The following is a 26567-nucleotide window of genomic DNA, read 5'->3' as shown; positions in this document are numbered from 1 at the left end:
CGTGTAATTTTATGTCAAAAATGATACTTTAATTTTGTGCATCAAATTTGACATAAATTTACACCAAAAAATTAATAATATATTAATTTAATTCCTATTTTAAATTTTTTAGCTACAGTCAATTTTAATTCATTGATTTTCACAATTCTCAATAAGGCATGGATCCCGATGGGAAGGTCGAAATCCTGAATTACCGATGTGGTTTATTTCGCACAGCACGAACTTCGATGTGAGATAACACGAGTCGATTCCAGAAAGTGCTCCATGCAAAAAAACGTCGTTTTAACTGAGCCTCTAATGCTCATCAGAATGGATATGTTTCGCTTGTAGTGTCGTCTGAAAATGCCAATAATATTTACTGAAAACTGTGAAACGTTCGTAAATGTTTACCGAACATCGTAAAACATTCGGTAATTTCAGTTTTGGTGCACGGCGTATAACGCGAAATGATTCGAGACTCGAGTCATCTCGCGTAATAATCTGTGCATCATAAACTCAAATTATCGAATATTTACGGTGTTCGGTTAAAACCAGTGATTGAATTTTGCTGAGCATGAGTTGATCAACCATCTCTCGCTCAACGCTTTACTCGGAAGCAAAGGTTGCTTTGAGGCAGCGAAAACGACAAAACCGATGATGTATACGCTCTCAACATGGCCGCCTTCATGAAGCAATATACATTCGAGGCAGCGAATCCAAAAAACCAAACGAATGGCTCTCACTCATCTCCTGTCACAACCTTGAGGGAACCGAATTCAAAAGGCAGAGCAAACCCGAGTCTCCTCGTTTGTGCCTGGATCGAATGCGTGAGGTTTTTCTGCTATTGCTATTATTGCACAGCAACCGCACGCAGGCAGCTAGTTTTTTCATTTCTTTTTCTTCCCCCCTCTTTCACCATACGTTGCGGGCCGTGCAACGCAATAAGTTCGGTTGTTTTTGTTGTTGCCTCAACCTTTGCGGTCGGCTCGAGTTATTCAAATTCAACAACGTAAATGAGTATAGCTTCGTTCAACCGTTGGTAAAAATCGGTTTCAACTGGTTTCTGTCAACTGATAGATGTTCAACGAGCCAATGTTTTGGTCGAAACTAGTCAGGTCGTTGTTCAATGGAGCAAGTTGAAACTAGTCGAAACCAATCCAGCTCGGCAGTAGGATTAGTTTCGACTTGGTAGAAATCGGTTGAAGTCAATTGGAAAGAGACAGGTGATCAACTGTCAATCCATTTCTACTTGTTTCGACCCGTTTCTACTAGACTTCATTGAACAGACATTATGTGTGCCTCGTCTTCTTCATGCATCATGTAGCAACCGAACGTTGAGAGAGTTCGTTCGGGGCAGCAAACGGATAGTGTCTCTCAGAGCAGATCCTCCTCATGGGGGGAGGTTTGAATGAATGTATATGTATCGTCTCCTGTATAGCTATGCGAGGCCTCAAAGTGTGTATTTTGAATGCCTCTGATGAGAAAATTGGTGAGGATTTCAATCACTGGTTAAAACTCCTAAATTTGGCAGTTTTCGGTTAATATTACTGGTATTTTCAAACGACACTACAAGCGAAACATATCCATTCTGATGAGCATTAGAGGCTCAGTCAAAACGACGTTATTTTAGCATGGAGCACTTTCTCGAATCGACTCGTGTTATCTCACATCCAAGTTCGTTATTTCGGTAAAAATAAAAAATACCCATTTTTCGGTAAAAAATACCGATTTTTCGGTAAATATTACCGAATTTTCGGTAGTAATTACAGACATATCGGTAAAAATCACCGGATTTTTGGTAAATATTACCGAACTTTTTGAAGTTGTCTGTAAAATTTACCGGTAATTCGGTAGTAATTACAGATATTTCGGTAAACTCTACAGATTTTTCGGTAAATATTACCGATATTTTACAGTTTTTTCGGTAAAAATGATCCATATTTCGATTATAATTACGGTATTTCGGTAAAAATTTTAGGGATTTCGGTAAAAAAATTTAGGGATTTCGGTAAAAATTTTAGGGATTTCGGTTTGAGTTTTAGGTATTTCGGTAATAATTACAGGTGTTTCGGTGAACTGTACCGGTTGCTCGGTTCATATAACCGAGCTTTATAGTTTTTTGGTTAAAAATGACCGACCTTTCGGTAATAATTAAAGACATTTCGGTTCAACAATACCGGTTTTCGGTAATATAACGAGCTGTCATGCTAACAACTGTCAATATTTTGACAGATGATCTGCCGAGTTTTGGTTATTTTTTACCGAAAAAGGTCCGTAATATTTGACAGCTGTCACTCCTCGGCCATGAAAAAATTACCGAACAGTTTAACGAACTCCACATGTTAGGATTTCGGTAAAATAATTACCGAACTCGGTAATTTTCGTTTACTGTGTAGTCCACACTAGGCAACTTGGACTGCGATTTTGGTTGCTGAGACTTGTTTTTGTTTACATTTGCATCTCGTCTCGTCTCAAGTCTCCTGACAAGTATGGGAGACCTTCAGCAACCAAGATGTAAACATAAACAAGTCTCAGCAACCGAAATCGCAGTCCATGTTGCCTAGTGTGGACTACACACTACCAAAAAAATCTGGAAAATTACATCACATATGATGTAAATAAAAAGAAGCATCATATATGACGGAATTTTCAGTGCCAGTTATACATTACACGCCTGTAATATTATGCAGCATGTAATATAAAAGTGATGTAAATTTCAAAGCCACTGAATTCCGGAAAAATCCTATTGGAATTTTTTTTATTTACTTTTTTATTGACCAGATTCAATGGAGTTTTTTCATCTTTTTACAAGAAACAATCTTTTAATAATAAATTTAATTTATTTTATTAATCTACAAACAAATTTTAATGATTTATTTATTTTAACAGGCACTTCCACCACCTTTCACTTTCTTTCGAAGTACCGGATCTAAGCAGAGTAGTGTGGGCCGCTTCCAGAACCACTTTCGCTGCCGCTGCTTTTCGGAGATATCCGGAACCAACGATATCGATGGACTGAGAAGCTAACTGCTTTAACAAATTACAAAATACTTTGGTTCAAGACTTGACTAAACACTCTGTTTACATTTGTGTTCCTCCCAAGCAACCAAAAGTCGCGTTTTTACTTAACTCCGAACTCCGAAGTTCACATTTGGCTGAAAAAATGTATTACGGGAACTTTAGGTGACTCTTGTCGCGTAAAAGTTACTCAGGAACTTCCATCGCCCTTTGAAAGGTTAAACTATCGATAACGGAACTTCTAAGCGCTTTTAATGGAACTTCTTTCAAGAAGGTCGATAACGTTCGCGTAACATTCCAAAACGCACCATTAAGATACTTGAAGGTGTTTTAAAGAACCTATATGGGAAATCTAAGCGACATGTCAAAAATATTTTTCAAGAAGGTCGATAACGTTCGCGTAACATTCTAAAGCGCACCATTAAGATACTTGAAGGTGTTTTAAAGAACCTATATGGGAATTCTAAGCGACATGTCAAAAATGTCTGTCAATTTCTTGTCATGGTATTTGTTTTGTTTATATCTGTACTAATATTTACAAATGGGATTCAATATTTTTTCGAATTTTTCTTATAAATGTTAAATAAGATATTCGAATAAATTTTTGATGATGCGAATTTTTGTTATGATTCATATTGTGTACTGAAAGTCCTTTGAACGAAATAAGGTACCTTCTATTGACCAACCCACTCAATCATCTCAAATGACATTAAGTTTAAATACTAATCATTACAGTGGCAATTAGCTATTGCTGGATTGGTCGAGAGGCTGGTGAGTTTCATTGCAACCTAGAGAGCAGCGGTTCAATTCTCTAGGCGTGTAAGCAGCTTTTGTAATCAAAACAATATAATTAAAATCAATGAGATAGATTATGATAGACCGGCAACCTAGCAATCTGACATGTGGTTGTCAGAGCAATCTGTCAATTGGATTTTTTTTTTCGGCGCGTAGAAGTTTCTTGACATTCTCTTAGAAACTGAATAGCGTTCTCTACAGCCACCTAAACGAACTTGAAAGTAGCTTTAAGAACTTAAATTTTGGGCTGATTAGCATTCTCTTCAGACACAAACGAGAGCTGATTAAGCTTCTATGGAACCTTTTTAAGGGAATTCTGGTTGCTTGGGCTGTTTTTGACAGTTTTTATTTTTACTTTACATTATCGCGTTCAGTGTAATGTAATATTAAATAAACTCCATGGCTCCATTTGTAAAATTACAGCATATATGATGTAACGAAAAAAAGCATCACATACGATGGAATATTCAGAGCGAGTTGAATATTACACGACTATGAATTTCAACAGACGTGTAAATTTTAAAAGACATGTAAATATTTAAGACGTGTAATATTTAATTCGCACTGAAAATTCCGTCATATGTGATGCTTCTTTTTATTTACATCATATGTGATGGAAATTTACATAAAATAATCGCGTTCCGTGTCAAGTAATATTCATGTCATTAAAATTCAGTGCTATTATGGATTCAACTTTTTTCAATCCATAAGTTTACATCAATAAATCGCGTTCGACGTCATGTAATATTAAAGGTTTTTCAATTTCAGTGTTGTTAAGGATTCAGATTTTTTTTTCTGTGTAGGCTTTAGCGTGTGCACCTGTAATCACTACAGGGTTGACAACTGAAAAAATGAAAAAAGTGTATGTCGGGTGTTTAACACGTTCGTCGCCCAAAAAAAATCTCAGAGCATGAAAGTAAAACGAGAGAGCTTCAGATTTACAACGCGTGGCAGAACTGAGCGGCAACCTTGCTTAAAAGAGCCGTCACCCATATATGGGTGACGTGGCGACGAACGTGTTAAAGGGTGTTTAAAGGGTGAATAGCAAACCTTGATAGCATCTTGAGTTTTTTTTTTGTTTTTTTGTTTTTCTGGGATTTTAACACTCTCGTGTTATTCATCCCCAAATAGCATCTTGAGGGAACAGTTACAGTTTCTTAACGCGCCAGAGGTCATTTCGTAATTTTACCTATTTGAACCAAGCGGGTTGTAAGAAAAGTTTGAGAAAAAATACAAGATGAGTACCGTAAAACGAGGTAACATTGATCACCGGGGGAAATTTGACCATCAATAAATTTTTCCACATAATCATCAATAACTCAGTCTATAATTTGAATTTTTGAAAACTGTTTTCAACGTTTGAAAGCCTATAAATTGAGTATCAAATATGACAAATTTGGTTTGTATTTGAAATTTTTTTCTGTTTTAAAAAATGTAATTACAAATCTTAAAATATATATTATTTCCAGGGCTCGCAAACAAACAGTTCTTCTGATGACACCAAAAAGCATTTAGAAGCAAACGGGTTGTTGAATGTGATAGAACAACTTTTTTTCTTTGTATATCCCAAGTAACCATAAGCACTAAAGCTTTGCATTTTTATAGCTTTACACCAGCATTCAAAGGCTAAATTACACTATATCAGCACAACAAGTGCAATTTTGCATTACAACAGCCCTTCGAGTGCTATGCTGCATCATGTTAGAATTATACCACTCTTTTAAAATGCAACTTGCATTCTATCAGCTTTGCACAATGCTTTCGAAATGCAACATTGCTCTAAATCAGAATAACAAATTCTATATTTTCTAAGCATTAAATTGGCATCACACAAGCTTGCTTTAATGCTTTTAAGCACTATGTAAGCACTACAGTGGCATTAGGCCAACCCGCTTACTAAAAAACCATATCTCAAACAGTCTATACGATACATCTACGGTTTCAGAAATAGTGATTTCATCTGTAAACGTAGCTGTTCTTTCAAACTTTACTTTGCCAACGATAAGAACGAAATATGAACGTTTATGTGAAAACGTGATGGTATCTGGAAAGGTTATAGAATGATATGAACGATTACCTTCATTTTTTCTTTAATCGTAAAACCGAACTTGAACCGTTACACATACCGTTCATTCTTTCTGTCATAAATGAACGAAACGCCCTGTCAGAGATGCCAGATGCTTTTGTACAAAAATTAGTACACATTTACGAAAATAGTTTTAATTTTTGTTATTTTCATGATACTAAGCGAGGGTCAGAAATGCATGTTAAAAAGCAACCAGCAATTACAAATTTGATGTGTAGGCTAGCTAGCATACATGCAAACAGGCGACATAGAAACATCAAAGTTATGAATCTTTTTTATTTTAACTTTTTTATTTCATGTTGGTACAATTTTGAAAAACCGATCTAGCCGGCACCACTGGACAGGCCGACAACTGGAAAAGAAAAAAAAAACAAAAACTCTTCGTCTTTCGTGTCAGGGGTGTCAGGTGTCCTGATTTATCAGGATTTGTCCTGATTTTTGAGAGACCGTCCTGATTTATCAAAAACGCTTGAATTGTCCTGATTTTTGAAAAATGACCCTTAAAATGTCCTGATTTGTCCTGATTTTTTAAAAAATATCCAAATCATAACTAAATTTATTGTTAAATGATGAACACATCAAACAAATCTTAAATAAAATAGTTCAACCAGTTGAACCAATGTGATTCTTTGATTCAAATTACATTAAAATGAGGTTTTTCGATATTAACTGCAGGCCAGCCAAGGTTATTCTCGCTTCAGTTGCATAATTCGAGGCGTCTTCAGCACCTATATTTCGCCTTTAGTTAGGCAATCTAAGCAGAACTGCATTTTGTTTTCAGCAATTTGGGGGTGTCCTGAAAAATCCTGATTTTTTCTTCGCGGTGTCCTGATTTTTGACAAAACGACCTGGCACCTCTGTTTCGTGTTCCCCAGTTCAACTCCCAGCACCCAGCTGAAGCAACAAAAAAGCCCTCTCGGATCAGGGTCCGACAGACGGACAAACATTTTTAAATCAAACCGGAAGAAGGACACCAGCGATGTTCGCAATTGGTAAGTTTCTTAAACATAAGATATGTATATAGATCAAATACACTAAAAAGGTTTATTTTTTATTGCAGCGCCGGGAGCTGGAGGTGTCGTCAATGCTGGGAAGATTCCCGTACGACTTTTAATCTAGCAGCTACGCCAACATCCCGCCCGTGTGATCAAAATTAAACCACCCCCTAATGGATGAGCTAATATGTAAATAAATAATGACGTTCAAGTGAATAAAATAGAAATTCATAAAATTTAAAAATGAGTTTATGTTTTTAAAGAAAATTTTCTTATGTGTGTGTGTGCGTGCTACTTTCCCTTACTATTCAGAATACGGTACGCATAACGTTGGAAGAACGTCATTTCGAATCGTTCTACAACTATTACTGTTAATGTTCAGTTACAAGTAAATTTTAAGAATAACTGTAACAACAACAGTTCGATGCACAAAAACGTTATTCATGAGTGGTTTTCGAACGTTATCGCGACTGTTTGCAGAACAGTTTTCCCATATAAGAGTTTGAACAGTTTTTAACAGTTACATAACCTAACAACATATTAAAAATACAATCAATTCGGAATTCACGATTCATGTAATGTATTTGACAATTTCTTTAAAAGTTTGCCTAAAGTTCTATCTACGCCTTATCAAATCGTTTTGCGATTCCCGCATACTAAAAAACTATATAACAAATAGTTAAAACGATACATCCACGGTCCCAGAAAAAGTTATTGTCTCCGTAAACGTAGCTATAATTTAATACTTTACTTTGACTACGATAAGATAATAAAACGAACGTTCATGTGAATAGTGATGATATCTAGAAAGGTGAATGAATTGTTTAACGATATACTTCAATTTTATCAATAATCGTTAAACTGCTCTCGAACCATAACGCTTAGCGTTCATGTCATGTGTCAAACTCACGTCAAAAATTACCGAAATTCGGGTCAGAGATGCCAGATGGTTTAAAAAAAGAAAACTCAGCCCGGATTCATGAAAATATCTTAAATTTATTTATCGAATCAATTATTGATAGTTGATTAGTTCCGTGGCAAAAATAAAAGCAGTTGCATTGTACAAAGAAAAAAATTGGTCTGATTCAATCACCGTTCAGTAAGCAGTTATCATATTTTGTTTCATTAGAATAATAGTTATTAAAACTTTTTTAAAGTCTGAGAGAATTTTGCAATGGACAGATTAACAAGTTTCACTAAACTAAGCATGCCTCATCTTTAAAACAATAGTTTTGTTGATTTTGTTTGGTTCCGGCACGAGTTTTTATATTAAACGGTTAGAACTCTTTTCAATAAGTGCTCAGTTTTTTGCCGAAAAGTAAAAAAAAAAAATCTGCAGCGAATTTCTATTTGCCCAACACCATGAAGAAAAAAATCAGGATTTTCAGGACGCTATTAATTATGATTAAATTGCGTAAATAAAGGCAACATAGGTGAGGAGAGTATTAGCTGGCCTGCAGTTTATACGAAAAACTCATTTAAATATCATCTTAACCGAAGATTATTATCGGTAGAACTATTTCATTACAGATCTGTTTGATATCCTGATGGTTCTACTATAAATGCAATTACAATTTAAATATATTATTTCAACATCAGAACAATTCAGTACATTTAAAAAATCAGGACGGTCTCTCGAAAATCAGGACAAATCCTGATTTATCAGAACACCTGGCACCTCTGATGATAGCTGTCATGTCATGCTGCAGTTTTGAAAAGAAGAAAAAAAGAAAAAGAAATTTTAAAACGATTTGCTGGTGAAATTGCAGCCGCAGCAATTTCGGGGAGGAATTTCGGTGCATGTACTTGAACGTACCGGAAAGCAGGCACGCAGGATGCCGGACTCAGTGCAGCCCAGCCTAGCTAGTTTTTTCCCATATCCAACTTTTCCGTTTGCTCGAATTGTCCCGCTTAATTATATCGGAATCAAATCTAAGAGTTTTAACTCAATTCTACGGGTCTTTTAATAAATTATCAAAAAATTTGATCCAATCAATCTTACATGCATCTAACATGAATACTTTTCATTTACATTTCTTTGATTCGGATGCTTTGAATATTGCCGAATTGTTATCAGGTATTAGCTTCCCGTTGCAATTTCGATTTTTTCAGCACTCAACGTAACCATCAAATGGTAAGCCTTATGCTAAAAGAAATCTACTCTTTGTAACTTGTTCCATAAATAACATATGTTGATTATATCTATGTTTCATTTATTGCGCTTTGCTCAAGATCACTTTAAGGTTGGAACTGAAATCAAAATTTTTTCATTTATTGGAATATATTGCATATGAAACTTTATGGAAGAAGAATTTTGAATATCGGGACAAATTTTGGAGTATTTGCCCAATATTCAGCCTAGCGCAACACTTTTAGCTCCCGACAGCTTTGGATGGTACATTTTTTTAGAACTGAAGAAATAAAAAACATTAGAGAAGATATTTTACAAACCATTTTCAAGCAGCTTGCTGTTCACTATCCTCACCCTTGGAAGCAGTGGTTATTAATATCCATATTTTCATCAAAACCACGTCCAAAAAAAAGTTCGCCCTTTTTTTTATTAGTCGGAGCAAAAATTGCAAATTTTATTCCATAAAATATTAACTCATTAAATCAAGTTTTCTTGATTTATTGCTTTAATATTCATAGGAATTTAATTTGGTTTTGAAAGGAGAAAAAATATGTTTAATTTTATTTGTTTTTAACAGTGTTGAAGGTGATTTACGATTTCATTTAAGATTATGTGATATTTTAAAGATTCAATAACATTTAATTGGAATGCAGGTTTTAAAAAATTAAATACATAAAAAGAACTAATCTGTTAAGGCTACGATGATTTTATGTGTTCATTTTTTCATGTAAACCTTTAACCTTTAACATTTCAGCAAATATAATAATAGTAGTAATATTCCTCACTCCCCAGAAACTTGAAGGACACATAAAACACGCCTCCATGTGAGGAAAGTTCTTACGAACATGAATAAATGCTATCGAGAAGACCTAAGTTGCCTTAAGCCTAGTCCACACTAGGCAACATGAACTGCGATTTTTGTTATGAGACGAACTTTGATTTCTGTTGTTGTTGTTGGAAACCTGAGACGGTCTCAGTGTCTCCCGAAGAAAATGGGAGACGCTGAGACCGTCTCGAGACGAACCTTCTCCTAGGGTGGACTAGGCTTTAGACTAAATTTCGAAAGCTTCTGGGGAGAACTGTTAAGCTCCCCAAGCAACCAAAAGTCTCGTTAAAAAGGTCGAACACAGCTTAATCAGCATAATCAATGTGCTGAAGTTCGTTTTATTCAGCCCAAAATTTAAGTTCTTATTGAAACTTTGAAGTTCCATTACAGATCTGAACGGCCTTCTATTCAGCCCACAAGTAAACGTTTAATCAGCGAAAACAAAAAAAATAATTCTCCTCTCCTCTCTTACTTTGGTCACCACCAGCCCATGTGGTGCTACCGGTTTCTCGGCATCCATCTTTATTCCTCCCATCATCTCTTCTACATGATCTTACCACAGAGAACAGAGTTCGAGCTGGAGCTCGACACGTGTGTTTGAATACCAATCTAAGTTTCAAACCAAATGCGTAAGTGGACTAACATACATAAGATGTCGCTACCGGTACACCTATTTTTGTTTTCATTTTTTCGACACGCTTAGAAATTAATACTCATCGCTTATCTCAAAGAAGGCCAGTGCAATGTATGACAGTAACACAAATTTCGGTGTAATAAATTTTAAAACATCATGATTTTAAAAAAATGCAAATCATATTTCAATCACAATTGAACGCTGTCATTTGCCCCATATTGTTCAAACAATTTTGGCGCTGAATTGAAAGTTGAATTCCAAGTGTTAAAGTATGTGTTGGGATTTTACTATCAGTTAACAGTTTTCTAGAACAGAAAATGTGAACATAAATGTTATAATTGTAAACTATGACTCGATATTCTGGTTGATGTTACCTGAGATCGATATATGAGGACTTGTAACTCAGGGTTAGTAATCAGTAAAATTGGTTTAATTTATTTATAAACATGAGTTACAAGATACCATCAACCGGAATACCGACCCATAATTAACAATTATAACATTTATGTTCACATTCTCTGTTATAGAAAACTATTTAATGACAGACATACTTTAAAACTTGGAATTCAACTTTCAATTCAGCGCCAATATTGATTGAATAATATGGGGCATATGCTGGGACTTATGACAGCGATTAAAGTATGATTGAAATATGATTTGCATTTTTTTAAATCAAGATGTTCTTAAAATTTATCACACAAAAAGTTGTGTTACTCTCAAACATTGCAATGGCCTCATTTGAGATACGCTATGAGTATTAATTTCTAAGCGTGTCGAAAAAATGGAAAAATATGTGTACTGGTAGCGACATCTTATGGATGTTAGTCCACTTACGAATTTGGTTTGAAACTTAGGTGGGTATTCTCACACACGATTTCAACAAATTTTTGTTCCGGGCCCGATGTCTGTTCTCTGTGATCTTACTTAATTGCTTTATTTTTAACTTTGTTCGATACATGCCGGCACGCACGCCATTTCTGCTACACAATTATTCGATTCGCTTACTCAAGCAATCAAACAACCTAACGGAAAAAATTAGTCCTGGTACTAGATTTGAACCCGATCCTCCGAGATGATATCCAAACACGCTGCCACGACGCCACGCCTAGATGTTGCCTTACTGGCAGCTAAAATTCGAAGTGCCCAAGTAACCATACCCGCAGGCCCTTTTAAAACCTTGAGAGAACAATTCCGCGCGTAGGGTTGTGGTTGAGCGAAAAATTTCTCACGTAGGGCTGCGTTATATATCCAAAATTGATGTCTCAACGTTTAACGTGCATCTGTCTAGTCAGCTGATTGCCCGATTGCACACATACATGAGCACAAAATGATAAACAAATAAATACAACACATGGTTGTTTATTTTAACGACCTTCTGCTTGTGAGTGTTAGTGATCCAAGTAGGCCTGAAATAATTTCTGAGTTTTCAACGGCCATTTTGCCACCAGTTTTCTCAGCAGCAGCATCGTGATGGAGGTAATTTTTTTAGATATTGTTATCAAATATTATATGTTAACCTACAATTTGTATTTCAGTTAACGGAAAAACCAATTAAGTCCCTAGAGCAGGCAAAAAGTGATGGTGGTGGAGGGCTTGCTGAAGAATTCCTCCCTTTGCGTCCATCAGGTGTAGACGAGCAGCTGAAGATGGATCGCATCAATTGCCGCTAGGATCTGTTCCGCTGAGTACCTGAAGCGCCATGAAAAAAGCTAAAAGATTCCGGAGGGGTGCACCCTGCAGTTCGGATATCATCAATTCCTCGCTAGTGGTGATAAAAAATGTGTGGTGTTAATGCAAATGTGAATTTTAAAATATATATTTTTAATTATAAAACAGCGTGAAAGAAAATTAGGATTGTTAAAAAATAATAAATAAAAATAATAAAAATTAGAGAAAATTAATTCAAGATTTTTTTTTTGAAAACCATCTTCTACCTTCATCAAATAAAAGTAACACGCACACGAATGCACTCATGCACTAACACATAAGCAACAAGAAATCACACCAATACATTCAAACCATGACAGATGTCAACGAGAGCTGTCATTTTGAACCGGGAAACTGATTCAAGTAGAATCGGTTGGGCCATTTAATGCTTGAATTCAATGGGAGGAATGCTTGAAGAATGCTTGGGATCCAAGCATTCTTTCAAGCATTCCAAGCATTTATTTTGTTGAGCGGGTAAGCACTAAAATCTAGCACCAACTCTGCTCTAGCGTCAGCTATAGTGCTTGATTCTGTGCATCATTTTAGCTCTGTGAACCAGGTTTGGCGAAATTAACTGCTGCATTAGTGCAGAAACTGGTATAACCCTATAAAAGCACTGTTATAGCATTGGTTGATGCTACAAGGTTGGCGGGCAAAATGCTGGGAAAATGCAAATGGCGTTCGAATGAGGTTCGACCATGCGAAAAAAAAAATATTTTGGATTTTTGTTCGGTTCATTTTTCGGCCATGATACTAAATTTGTAATTATTTTTATAATCGCTTATGCATATTGAGGAGATCTCTCGGATTGAATTTTCTACATGATATTTTTTTTATTTTTCAGCTGAAAATGACCTGGAATCGAACTCATGACATATGTGGCTCTGACATTTGACATTGACTCTGCCTATGAACCTATCAGGTCCGCGTTAAATCTTTGAAAAAAAAAGACCTATTTGAATCAAATTTCTAGCAACCGGTGCCCTGAATTTGCATTGATTCAGCATCAATCAATGCTAATGTGCTTTGGCCTAATGCCACTGTAGTGCTTACATAGTGCTTAAAAGCATTAAAGCAAGCTTGTGTGATGCCAATTTAATGCTTAGAAAATATAGCATTTGTTATTCTGATTTAGAGCAATGTTGCATTTCGAAAGCATTGTGCAAAGCTGATAGAATGCAAGTTGCATTTTAAAAGAGTGGTATAATTCTAACATGATGCAGCATAGCACTCGAAGGGCTGTTGTAATGCAAAATTGCACTTGATGTGCTGATATAGTGTAATTTAGCCTTTGAATGCTGGTGTAAAGCTATAAAAATGCAAAGCTTTAGTGCTTATGGTTACTTGGGTGGTTATAAGCTTCCTAGAATACCCGCAATGGCAGTCAGCAGCAAAGACGCATGTTGATTATGACTAAGAAACAAAAAGAAACGGCGTATAAATCAATCATCCGTTAAAATGATATCGGTTAAAAAAAATGGAATTCCTTGTTTATAATTGTTAAGCTAAAAATTATACAAATTCTTGAGTTTATTTTGATATTTAATTAATGAATTGCTTCAACTGCCTTTCAATGTGTGATAAATTCGTGGTAAGTAAATACAGTTAAATTTTTTTTTATAAAGTCAGCGTATTAACTCTTTTCAAAAACAATCATTTGCGAGGTACCTTTAAGTTTTTCTGAGTTGAAGTCTCAATAACAATTATTAATTTCAACAATTTCCAAGCTCCAAAAAATTAATTATTTATTATATGCCCTTTTGTGATGTTCGTTCACATTTCATATTTATGAAATGGCGGACATGTCTCAAAAAGGCTGTTTGAGGAACTTTTTGGAACTTCGAGTCCATAGAAGGCTATTTGAGACCCAATTTGTAACTTTTATTCTGATTGATGCGATTGACATGTCACAAAAAAGGCTATTTGAGGATCTTCTCGGAACTTGAAGTTCACAGAGTGCTATTTGAGACCTAATTTGTAACTTTTATACTGTGTGGGTGCGATTGACATGTCACAAAAAGGTTATTTTAGAAACTTCTTGGAACCAGAAGTCCACAGAAGGCTATTTGAGACCTCATAAGTATCTTTTATACTGTGTGGATACGATTGACATGTCACATAAAAAGCTATTTGCGGAATTTTTTGGAACTTCAGGTCCATTAAAGGCTTTTTGAGGAACCTTTTGTATTTTTTATGCTCACATTCGAGAAAATTCCATACCAAATCCCTTTGGAACCTTTGTTCAGCGAAATTCGAACTTTGGAGGTACAAGTTTAAGTAGATATGAGACTTTTGGTTACTTGGGTCATTATCACCAAAACTTTGTGTCCCGATCTGACAATTATTCTAAATACAACACAAGTATATCTACCATTTTTTTTTTCCATAATATCTTTCATGATAAGTAAGTTGACTTCGTTAATAAACTTTCTACTCAAAATATGATTTTGATTTATCGGTTCAACATGTTTTGGAGTTTTCAAAAAATTAGATGTGCCTAAATGAAAAGATTAAAAAAAAACTAATTCTACACGAATTTTTTTTTCCTTTAGCAATTTATTGGTTTTAGAGAAATGCTGATTTCCATTTACCAAACGTGCTTCAGATAATAATAATAATAACAATAATGATGATGTGGTCATCAATAAATCTCAAATCATATTGTAGAGTAGATTTTAAGATCAATTTACTTAGTAAATTGTTGCCTTTTTATGATTTCTTTTGTGAAATATTCAGTTTTGTCCAAAAAGTGAAATATCCATCAATGATTGTTCCAATTCAAATGATATTAGAATCTCAAATTGAAGATTTATTAGCATACTCCGTCAGTCGGGACCTTTTTTCCATTCGGCAGAAAACAACACAAATTGAGAACCACTCGCTAAATTTGAAATACTCAGAGCCCGGCTACCTTTTACTCAGACGTCGCCACATGTATGAAACAGCCGACGGCTGATCTTAATGAACTCACATATCAGCGGAAAAATTACTCAGACGTCAGAAAATTCGGCACTCAAAGAACTCGAGTGCATGAAGGCGACAACTGAGTAAATGTTGATCAGTTTGTGCGAGGTGGTCGAACTTGGTTTGTTTTCGTGCAGCAGAATGTACATGGTGAATTTTAATTTTGAAGGTAATTTCTAAATATTAATCTGATTTTCTTCATATTACAGGGTTCTATGACGGAGTGATAATGGTCCATAGTTAAATCTGGTACGGCATAATAGATTCCGGCGCGGAAGACGAAACCCGACGGGCAAAAATAAAATTCATTTAGTTTGTCGATTTTTTTTTTCAAAAATAAAGATGTATGAACAATATTTTGACTTTTGTTATTCATGAAATCAACCAATCCATCATTTGTCTGAATAATAATACAGGTTTTAAGTATTTTAGCATGAAAAAAGCGGCCAAAACCGCTTCAGAATTATTCGCGCATTCTGAGTAACCATGACTCAGTTGTCGAGAAAAGGGCTGTTAGTCAGTTCTGAGTAAAGGCCGTTTAGTCAGAACTGAGTAGGTGCGGTTTTGGCGACAACTGAGTAAACGTCACTCTGAACTGAGTAGCTGAAAGTTAGCGAGCATAGCAACATACTTTGCTACACGAAGAAAAGTTGGAGTAGGCTGAAATTCCTATGTTGAAAATAAAACATAAAAAAAAATTTCTGCGTGGTCATAGAAATGCAAGTACTTTTGTAGTTAAGACGCAAACCCACGGTTGATGGAAAGAATGTTCAGAGTTTCCTCAGTACCTCAATGCTTGAAATTTCCTTCTAGTAAGAACTTTCTCCAGGAGGTGGTGCTGAAATACATGTCCTTGCTGAAGTATATGTAGCATGCTGAGAGTTACCAATGTTGATTATAATATGTTTGATTTAAGTGTCTTTCTTTATTATACATTGTTATTTTTATTAAAGAAACATCGGGGCAAGTGCAAATGGATATCATCACAGTTCAACTTTCATATTCTTTCAAAAAGAAAAAGAAAGACTTTAAAATGAATTTAATACTTGTTCCTGTTTGTCTTTTTTATCACCTTTCATTGATATATCTGCAGTTTTTCTCCAGAATAAAATAATTCTTGGTACTTCAATTTTTCTGAATACTGTTTAACCAAAAGACCTTCATTTACGAAGACATTTATTAATTTTTGAATATCCGCTTCAGATTTAACACTCGGGATACCCTTTCTGACTATTTTAGAGAAAAATTGGTAGGTCTATGTTTCATGGCTAAATAGCGCGCTGCACGCTAACTTTTGGCTACCCCTTAACGAATACTTTTGACCCGTTATTCGATAAGACTGGGAGAACTCCTTTTTAAGGATAAAGTCGCTGTACCCTTTAAGGGGTACTCAGCTTTATAACGCTTGTAGCGGATCAAAATTACCCCTTATTCCAAACGACCGGATGAAGATTACCCCTTATTTGAGACGCTTTCGTATGGTGGAAATTTTAAGAGCCGCTTATGGAAAATATGTTTGCTGGGAAATAAATCACTACAAATATCATGTTCCATTTGGTTTATTAAAAAATTACAATAAATAAATTCATTCACCATTTTTTATTTACCATCCATGTTAATCCACCGCGATTCCGGTTTCACTCATCGGCTAACAAATTTCCAACGCCCTCGTCCGGAACTGTGCAGTTCTGAAATAATTACATGAATAATTAAAATCTCACAAAGGAAGCAAAATAATCATACAATAAAATACTTACAATCTTCTCCATCAAGCAATTTACCGAGCAAATGATAACGCTTTCAATGTAACATCTAAAACTACCCCTTTGAAGCGGACTCGAGCTTTTTGAAATAAAGGGTAATATTGACCCGATAAAATGACCCGTTATTTGACAGATCGTTGCGGTTCTCAATAACGGGTCAATTTTACGCCTTTAAGGGGTAGCCAAAAGTTAGCGTGTGCCACTTGTTTCACCGGGTGAAATGACAGGAGTTAATATTATCACAGATGAACAGATGTACAAGCTCGAACAAAAAATCTTCAGAAACATGTGTAAAATTTCCTGTGCTGACTTTTAAAGGAGCCGTTAAAAAGTGACGAAAAACAGTGCCATCTATTGCATGATTTGTAACTATTGAACGGCGCAATAGATGGCACTGTTTCTAGATAGCTCTTTTGAAAGTAAGAATTTTTCGAGAGGGCGAAATGGTTTTTGAACTCATTAATAAATAAATTTAAATGCAATTAGATGAATTGCCCTACATAATAAGATGAACCACGAATAAATTAAAAATGAGAAAAATAGTATTAAAATAATTTTTCACTACACAAACTAACGAAATGACAGATGTTCTGGCTTCAATTATAAAATTTCAGAAACGTGTGCAAAATTTCAAATGCTATCATTTAAACAAACCGAATCAACTATTTAAGAAGAACGCAATTGTATATGATCTCAAAAATAAATAAACTAACATCGTTGAAGAATGGTCGTTGTGCTTAAAATTAACAATTCAACGAAGAAATACAGATTCTAGGCTTATCTGAGCGGGCATTTTCACGCATCATATATGTTTATATTAGGTAAGCACTTCATGCTAGTTTGAAGCAATTCGAAAAACAGCTTTAAACTAAAAAATTTTATAACGCATATCATAAATGTGTAACGAATCTTCAACTTCAATTTGCTCGAAACTCGTCAAATAGTAATACGACCTTTTCACAATTGACTAAAAGTTTGATATTTTGTTTTGTTTACATTTCATTTTCTTCTTGACAGTTCTCTCCGGTGTCCTTGGAGACATCTGGTGGCTCAACCAAAAAACATAAAATTGATTCAAAACGATCGTTGGGACTTTACACACTTTTCGAGGCTTAGCTTGTACATCAGTTATCAGTGATATTATTTTCAACACTTTCAGGTCAGGTCATAAAAACTTATCAAAAAAATTCTGCTTCTGCTATCAAAAAAAATTATGCTTTTGGAATAACAATCACAGAAAAAAATGTCAACAAAAACGAGAATCTAAAGTTTTTTCAACGTAGCCAAAATATGTTAAACAAAAACACGGGTGGACTACATGTTCGAAATCTACCTTTTTCTAAAAGCTATCGATCTTCGTCTATAATTTCTTTTTTATTTTCATATTTCCCTTTCTATCTTCCTTTCCCCTCTCACAAAGTGTTAAGTTAAGAAAACAATTGTAAACAACAAAATCGATTTTGGCTCCTTAAAGCCTAAAGGTATGAGCCGTTTCAAATAAAGAATTGTTAAAAAAAATAAAAAAAAAACACACGTTTATGTTAAGTACGTACTTGAATTCTGTGTAAACAAACAGAGAACCTGTTAATAGTTTTTCGGTTAAAGATTTGAAAAAAGTGGAGTTTATTTATTCAGATTGTTTATTTGGGCCCAACCATTTATAAATTAAGAAATCATGCATACATTTTTTTGTAAATGTTGAAGGTTTGCACTTCTATGCATTCGGACTTTAAATAAACATCAATCCTATATAATCCATTTTAAGGGACAGGCTCTTGTTCAGTTCCTGTGTCTGTTCATTTTCAACGGATTTTGTATTTGTTCTGTTAATTTAAAGGCGCTTGATACTACTTCAGTAAAGCACCTTTGTTCATGTTCGAAAAATGTTTCTAGGCGTATTGGATTATAAACCAAATCTTTCGACTTTTCTTTTTTCAAATGTCCGTAAAGAGTCATACCATTATTTCATATGCATCAGTACTAAATTCATATTTTTCAGACAAAAATTCCTACTTTAAATAACACGAATTAAAGATTAATTTTTTTTAAATTGTTTAAATGGTTTTGATTTGATTGGCAAAATATTAATTTGGGTCACATCTAGGCGTCATTCATTACTACATGCTGTAAAAATGATCTAGGAATCAAGAAGAAAAAAACACATCTAGGCTTCATATGGCCACCACATGCATGCATTGAAATTATGCTTGGTTGAAAATTGCGCGCCCAAATATTCCCACTAATCACAATCAGTATGCTATGCCATGGTTACTACCCTCTCTCGACGTTTGCTCACGACGCCTCAACCATGGAGACGAAAAACAAACCGCCCGGCTGGCGCCCAAAGGAAAACAAATCTCAAAAAAATGGAAGCCATGACTTTAATTTTATTGAAAAAACTACAAATTTAATTAAAACGGACAATTGATGCGACTTTTGGTTATTTTTATTCGATATAAACCGATTCGCATGTCTACAGAATATTCTAAAAATAATTTCATTTGAATCGTTTGGGCCATTTCGGAGGAGTAGTACCGTTACAAGAGAATTTTATATAAAAGAATTACAAATTTAGTATCATGGCCGAAAAATGAACCGAACAAAAATCCAAAATATTTTTTTTTCGCATGGTCGAACCTCATTCGAACGCCATTTGCATTTTCCCAGCATTTTGCCCGCCAACGCTGTAGCATCAACCAATGCAACAACAGTGCTTTTATTAAAGGGTTATACCAGTTTCTGCACTAATGCAGCAGTTAATTTCGCCAAACCTGGCTCACAGAGCTAAAATGATGCACAGAATGAAGCACTATAGCTGACGCTACACAGAAAAAAAATCTGAATCCTTAACAACACTGAAATTGAAAAACCTTTAATATTACATGACGTCGAACGCGATTTATTGATGTAAATTTATGGTTTGAAAAAAGTTGAATCCATAATAGCACTGAATTTTAATGACATGAATATTACTTAACACGGAACGCGATTATTTTATGTAAATTTCCATCACATATGATGTAAATAAAAAGAAGCATCACATATGACGGAATTTTCAGTGCGAATTCAATGTTACACGTCTTAAATATTTACATGTCTTTCAAATTTTACACGTCTTTTGAAATTCATAGACGTGTAATATTCAACTCGCTCTGAAAATTCCATCATATGTGATACTTTTTTTCGTTACATCATATATGCTGTAATTTTACAAATGGAGCCATGGAGTTTATTTAATATTACATTACACTGAACGCGATAATGTCATGTAAAAATAAAAACTGTCAAAAACTGGAACACAAATGTAAACAGAGTGTTTAGTCAAGTCTTGAACCAAAGTGTTTTGTTAAAGCAGTTAGCTTCTCAGTCCATCGATATCGTTGGTTCCGGATATCTCCGAAAAGCAGCGGCAGAGGAAGTGGTTCTGGAAGCGGCCCCACTACTCTGCTTAGATCCGGTACTTCGAAAGAAAGTGAAAGGTGGTGAAAGTGCCTTTTAAAATTAATGAATCATTAAAATTTATTTGTAGATTAATAAAATAAATGAAATTTATTATTAAAAGATTGTTTCTTGTAAAAAGATGAAAAAATTCCATTGAATCTGGTCAATAAAAAAGTAAATAAAACAAATTCCAATAGGATTTTTCCAGAATTCAGTGGCTTTGAAATTTACATCACTTTCATATTACACGCTGCATAATATTACAGGCGTGTAATGTATAACTGGCACTGAAAATTCCGTCATATATGATGCTTCTTTTTATTTACATCATATGTGATGTAATTTTCCAGATTTTTTTGGTAGTGTGTAGAGCAGAGTTGATGCTAGATTTTAGTGCTTATGGTTACTTGGGATGTACAGTTAGAGTGCTACTTTTGTAGTCGTTTAACGATAAATTTGTGATATTTGAAAAATAAGGACATTTTCCTATAGGAATAGAGTAAGCCCGTATTGCACAAATGGATAGGAACCCTATCAAATGGTTACACGGAGAAAAAAGTATACACTCAGAAATGAAAAAAATATGAAAATTATTATATTTCAATAACTCCGATATTTCTCTGACATTAATATCCAGAAATATTAAAAAATAACTATTTCAGATATTTAAATTTATGCATCCGAATAATTTCTCGGCGTGTAATGATCCAATGCATAAAATTTAATAACCGAGAAATTATATATTATTGCGGTTACTGGGAAAATTTCTAATCGCGCGACGGTAGCCTTCCGTGCGGTAGGCTAGCCGGCGCAGTAAACACAGTTAAAAAAATCACTCTTACTCACTAATTTTATTGAAAAGTTAAGAAGTAAATTCTTGAATCAATCTTCAAATCATTATTTTGCAAGAGAGCACAAAACATGAAGTCATCGGAATGAAATATTATTATTCTTAGTATTCATTGAGATTGAATTAATTACGAGCGTTAAAAACCCAGACAAAACAAAAAACAATCTACATTATTGAAAACACATTTTTCCATAGCCTGAGAATTAACGAATTTAGCATGACGAAGATTTTTGATGCGATAAATGCGTCTTTGATACTTTATATGCTTTTTATTATTCATTTTTCCGTGATTTTGACCGCTGATTGACCAAGCTCAAGGCAAACACAATTTTTTGTTTTATAAACAATAGATAATCCGATAATAATATTTGGTATACATGTTTGTTTGACAACTTTTTATTAAATCATCTTTCAATGTTTTCCGCTTGTTCATCCGATTTAATTTCAGTCGATAAATAATCCTTATGTAGAACAATGATCATTTTTTTCTTGAATACTGTAATTTTTTTTACAGTGGTACCCTACGGGAGCCCAATTCAGCTATCGCAGAAATAGAAAAAAAGAGTGGATCAGCAATATTTTGTTCAAACAAACGCTTTGTGCGTTTGAGTCCCAACTAAACGGGTATGAGCACATGCTAGATTCTTCAGTTGCTAAATGCCATTCAACTTGACTGCATGCAGATTCCATTCTCATTAAATATTTATCGGAATCATATTTAAAAAAGGATGGACTCAATTGCAGCAAGTAATATTACCAGTGAAATGCACATGTTTTTATGCTATGGTCAATTATGCACATTGACCATAGAACATGAACGAAAATCAAACGATTTTCGTTTGGTTTTTCTGTTTATTTCTGCTTTAAGCGTTTGCCTTTACGTTACGGCTCAAACTTTTATTTCTGACCACCAGATGTCGTTCCATAACATTTCTCAATGCATAAATTTTAATCGCAGAAATATTTCTCAGTGAGAAATATCCCAGTAATAACACCATGAGAAATATCCGTGTGCGTAAAAAGGGAGATATGTGAAAATACCTAAAATATAACTGTTTGATATTTTATTTATTTCTGAGTGTAGTTTTGCCAACAATATTCCACTTATATTCAACTATATTTCTGATTATTTCTCGGCTAACTATAAATCTGAAGATTTTTACTATATATATAATTGATAATCTGATTGATGTTTTGCGCGTAACTATACGTATAATAGATTCCAATATAGTTGTATGATTGATTTTATGCATTCAACTATAAATATAATAGATTCAACTATAATCGTATGATTGATTTGGTGCATTCAACAATAAATATAGTAAATTCAACTTTACTGGAATAATTGATTCAACTGTAAATATAATAGATTCAACCATATTTCTATAATTGATTCAACTACAAATACGATTGATTCAATTATAATTCTATGATTGATTTAAAAAGTTCTACTATAAATATTGTAGATTCAATTTGTATATTTTGGAAGTCATCATATCTTCAAAGATTTTTTCGGAATAATATCTAGTTTTCTGTTATGTTTTGTATTCATTCATGGAGAATCCCATTCAATCCCCATCTCGTTTAAGTCACCTTCGTCAAAAGATCCCGAAGCTTCGAAGCGCCTGCTGTCCAGCTAAGCACTCTGAACCAATGAATCAGATTTTCCTTTCGGTCCTTTCAACACGTCCTGTAGATAGAAAAAAGACTTAATGAACAATACAAAAATGAAAGAAAATACTAACCTAACTTTTAGTTTTGGATTCCTGCTCCTGCGGCTCAGCTCCGGAAATTCCTTCAATCTAAACCGATAGACCCGTTGTGCAGGCTGTTACCTTTTTTTTTTTTTTTGGTTACCCAGGTGGTAAATTCGAAGAAGGAATTTTACGAATTGTTCCCAATGCACGTCGAGTGCCGTGTCTACATGGGAACAGTGTGTCAACTCGTTATATACTCATCCGTATATACCCTATCTCTGTAGATCAATGTAGCTGGGAAAATTCCAAGTGTACTTGTATACATGTTTTTAATTAGTCGTGCATTTGATGGTTATTTGACGGATTGTGACGGTAAATTGACAGTGAAAAAACGGTTTGAAGTGTCAAACTTTTTTGTATTTGTGAGTTTTTATCCTTCATTTTATATCCATCACACATACACTTCAAATTGATCAGTTGTTATACCTGTAGAACACTGATAGTTTACTCGCGTTAACTTTTTGCTGCAAGTGTGAGTGACTTAAGGAAACATGTTCAGTTCAAGCCATCTCCCCTTCAGTTCGAAGCTAACAGTCGACGCAGTAATACCTCTGCAGATCGCCCGGCCCCATTTTAGTGAAAACTTCTGATTTGCATGTGCTGCCTAGCAAAAGAGGAAAATCGATTGCCATCTAGCTATTCAGATTTCGAGGTATTTTATTGATATTTTTCCACTTTCTCATGATATTCACAATATTGTTTATTTTTCCAGATAATTTGGCCCCTAAAAGGCTTGAAAATATGAATCCACAAAGAAAACCAAGGGCTTCACGGACCGCATATACTGCAGTTTCAAATGCGTATGCTGCTGCCTCTTTCCCACGACATTCGCAACAAGATGATATCGAGCACCGGGACCACAATAAGCACCTGGAGGAAGAAGGCCGATTGGTTCCGGACGTTTGCGGTGTGCTTTCCGCAATGATTGTGGCCCGCTGGTGAAGTAAAAGCTCAATTGCTCATCCAAAGTTACAAAGTGTTTGGAAAACAAATAAATGATTAATAAATGTGTTATTTCAGTGTATGCAAAAAGAAGTAAATAAAGTAAAAAATAAAGCAAATTATGTAAAATTAGAGCAAATGAAAATTATTAATTTGAAGAAAAAGTCCTCAAATGCCACGTTTTAAGGTGACACACATACATATGCACTGCCATTTTTCAATACACTCACACATAAGCAAAAACCTATCACACCAATACTATCAAACAATGGCAGATGTCAACGAGAACTGTCATTCTGAACCGGGAATGTCATTTCTACTGTATCGGTTGGGCCATTTTCCACTAGAAAACAATGAGACGGCTAGTAGGAATCCTACTAATCTTTCTAGTGGTCCTACTATTCTTTTCCGTCAAAGGGTACATATGCCCTAAACTCCACCTGGGGCGTCAGACTAGTTCCCAAACCGGTACCTGCCCTAAGGCAATACTTCGGTAAGGGGGTGTCTAATTCACGCATAGCGCTACTTTCGCAACACTCGCCAAGAAGTTCATATTTTAATTAAATATCATCCTGACCGCCCAACATCATCTTCACGTCCCATCGGCTACGCTGATTGTTTTGCGTAGTTCAATTCATAGCTTCGGACTCTTTAAGCTTAGTAAAGTTAACCTACGTTATCCTGCGTCAATTGCAATTTGCGTCAGTCTCCAACTCCTTTGCAAAGCAGCCATTATCCGGGCGAGCCCATCACTGACTGCCTGCCATGTGTTAATGTCATCACACATCTTCTGCAACATGTTGTCCGCTGTCGTTTCTGGTCCGCAGGCGGCGAATATGTTGGCACGTTCCTCTTCAAATCTTGGACAATACCCAAGTAACAATTTAAGTTTTATTAGAAACTGGAAGTGCGCTTCAAAACTTAGTTATAAGACAACGCTTAGTTATATAAACCCCATTAAAACATCTATAACATCTATAAGAGCAAAAAGGCCCACCTACAGGAGGTTCTGAAGTGAACATTACAATTCCCTTATAAAACCACATCAATTTTTTTTGCACTGAAGCAAAAGTTCGTGCAATTTTTTTTCCATAAAAGGGGTTTGTTATTGCATTTATTAAAATAAAATTCTCTGACCCAATTTAAAACAAATTGAAAGATTTTTTCCGACCAAGACTCGCAAATGCTCTGCATATTTATTACTTCAGATAACATATTTGATTTATTCAGTTAGTGCATGGATAGAGACATTGCGCTTTTAATTTTATCGATTAATATTTCAAAAAACTTCAATATAAACCATGCGCCTTTGTAATTTTTCGAATCAAAATTTTTTAATAAACATTTTTAAAATATTAAATGAATCAACATTTTTTCAGCATATTCAATATAATGCGCTACGTCAGTTTTCAATATATTTATCAATTTAAATAACTTCACTGGTTGCAATAATGCATAAATAATGCTAATTATAGTATAATATTCGGTAAAACATTCATTTATTTTTTCATTATTCCTAAAAAAATGGCGATTTATTAAAAAAACCTTTTCGGTTTGAAGAAACCAATTATAAATCCGAATACTCTGGAAAAATGTAACTTTAAGAGCAACTTTTCTTATGCACTCCTGTTTTGCTCCTTATAAAACCAAACGATCTTTTCGCGGATCTTTATCAGTGTTATTATTTCAGTGCAACTGACGGTTCAGTTGCAAAACATAAACAAAAAGTTCACTGTCTCTCCGTTGAAATCAAAATAAAGTCTCGCGCGGGTAACCCGATATTTTACAATAACCAGTTCGCGGATGTGCATTGCTGCCTGGACCAGACCATCAGGATGGGAGAATATCCTTCAGGAGTCGCTCAAGTTGACCAGCACATAGGCAGGTTCCGTTGCTTGGCGTTCTATAAGAACAAGCACAGACTTTCATCAAATGGGAGCATAAAATCAGCCCCGGAAGTCAAAAGGCAGCAAGATACATTTTTGCCAGACTGCGGGAACCGTGCAAGTTGGCCTTTGCATAAGCAACACCCGTTGCGAAGGGTATACTAACGGGATCCTACTGGAATATTATGAGCCAGCTGATTTCGGTAAGTGCGAGTTTCTTCGAAAAAAAAGCCTTCGAAAGGTAAGCCATATCGGTATCGAATTTTGAAAACGGCGAATGCGCCAAGACCTTTGTTTTGAGAAAAACGCATTCCAAGTTTCAGAATACAAAATCAATTTCCTATTTAGCTGCGTACAATCATTTTCCTAAATAAGTCGCTAAAATGCTTTCAAATTGATTTAATTTCATCACCCGATCGATCAATATAGCTTTACCGTACTAATTACTTCAAAAAATTAATAAATATAACTGTGGGCCCTTTTACCACAGACTGATGCTCTCATTTTGTTCATTCGCCAAATTGGAGCGCCCTTTTGAATTGCAGAATGACTGTTCGCCTTTTGGATCACTCATTAAAGAAGCAATATTCCAGCAAATTTCGGCTTGAAAGCGGGTCCAAATGATCACATTAACACATTAGCACATTCAACGATCTTATAAATGCTGATTTGTGCTTCTCCTCGTCCTGGGAAAACAAATTTCAAAAACTTCAGTGCCCTTTTTCCATCTCGAAATAACTATTGGCCCTTTTGTTCGCGACGAAATTTTGATGGGAAATGGGCGAATGAACTG

At 34.9% G+C, this 26567-nt stretch overlaps 1 long non-coding RNA gene across 1 annotated transcript; it reads left to right on the top strand.

Moving 5' to 3' along the window:
- Positions 1 to 11809: 11809 nt before the first annotated feature.
- Positions 11810 to 12365, top strand: LOC129739253 (uncharacterized). Its single transcript, XR_008735781.1, has 2 exons — positions 11810 to 11940; positions 12000 to 12365. It is a non-coding gene; the product is annotated as an uncharacterized LOC129739253 (long non-coding RNA).
- The last annotated feature ends 14202 nt before the right edge of the window (positions 12366 to 26567 follow it).

This window comes from Uranotaenia lowii, chromosome 1 (assembly GCF_029784155.1).
Source record: "Uranotaenia lowii strain MFRU-FL chromosome 1, ASM2978415v1, whole genome shotgun sequence".
Taxonomy (NCBI): Eukaryota; Metazoa; Arthropoda; class Insecta; order Diptera; family Culicidae; genus Uranotaenia; species Uranotaenia lowii.
This window is presented reverse-complemented; position numbering and strand designations above follow the sequence as displayed.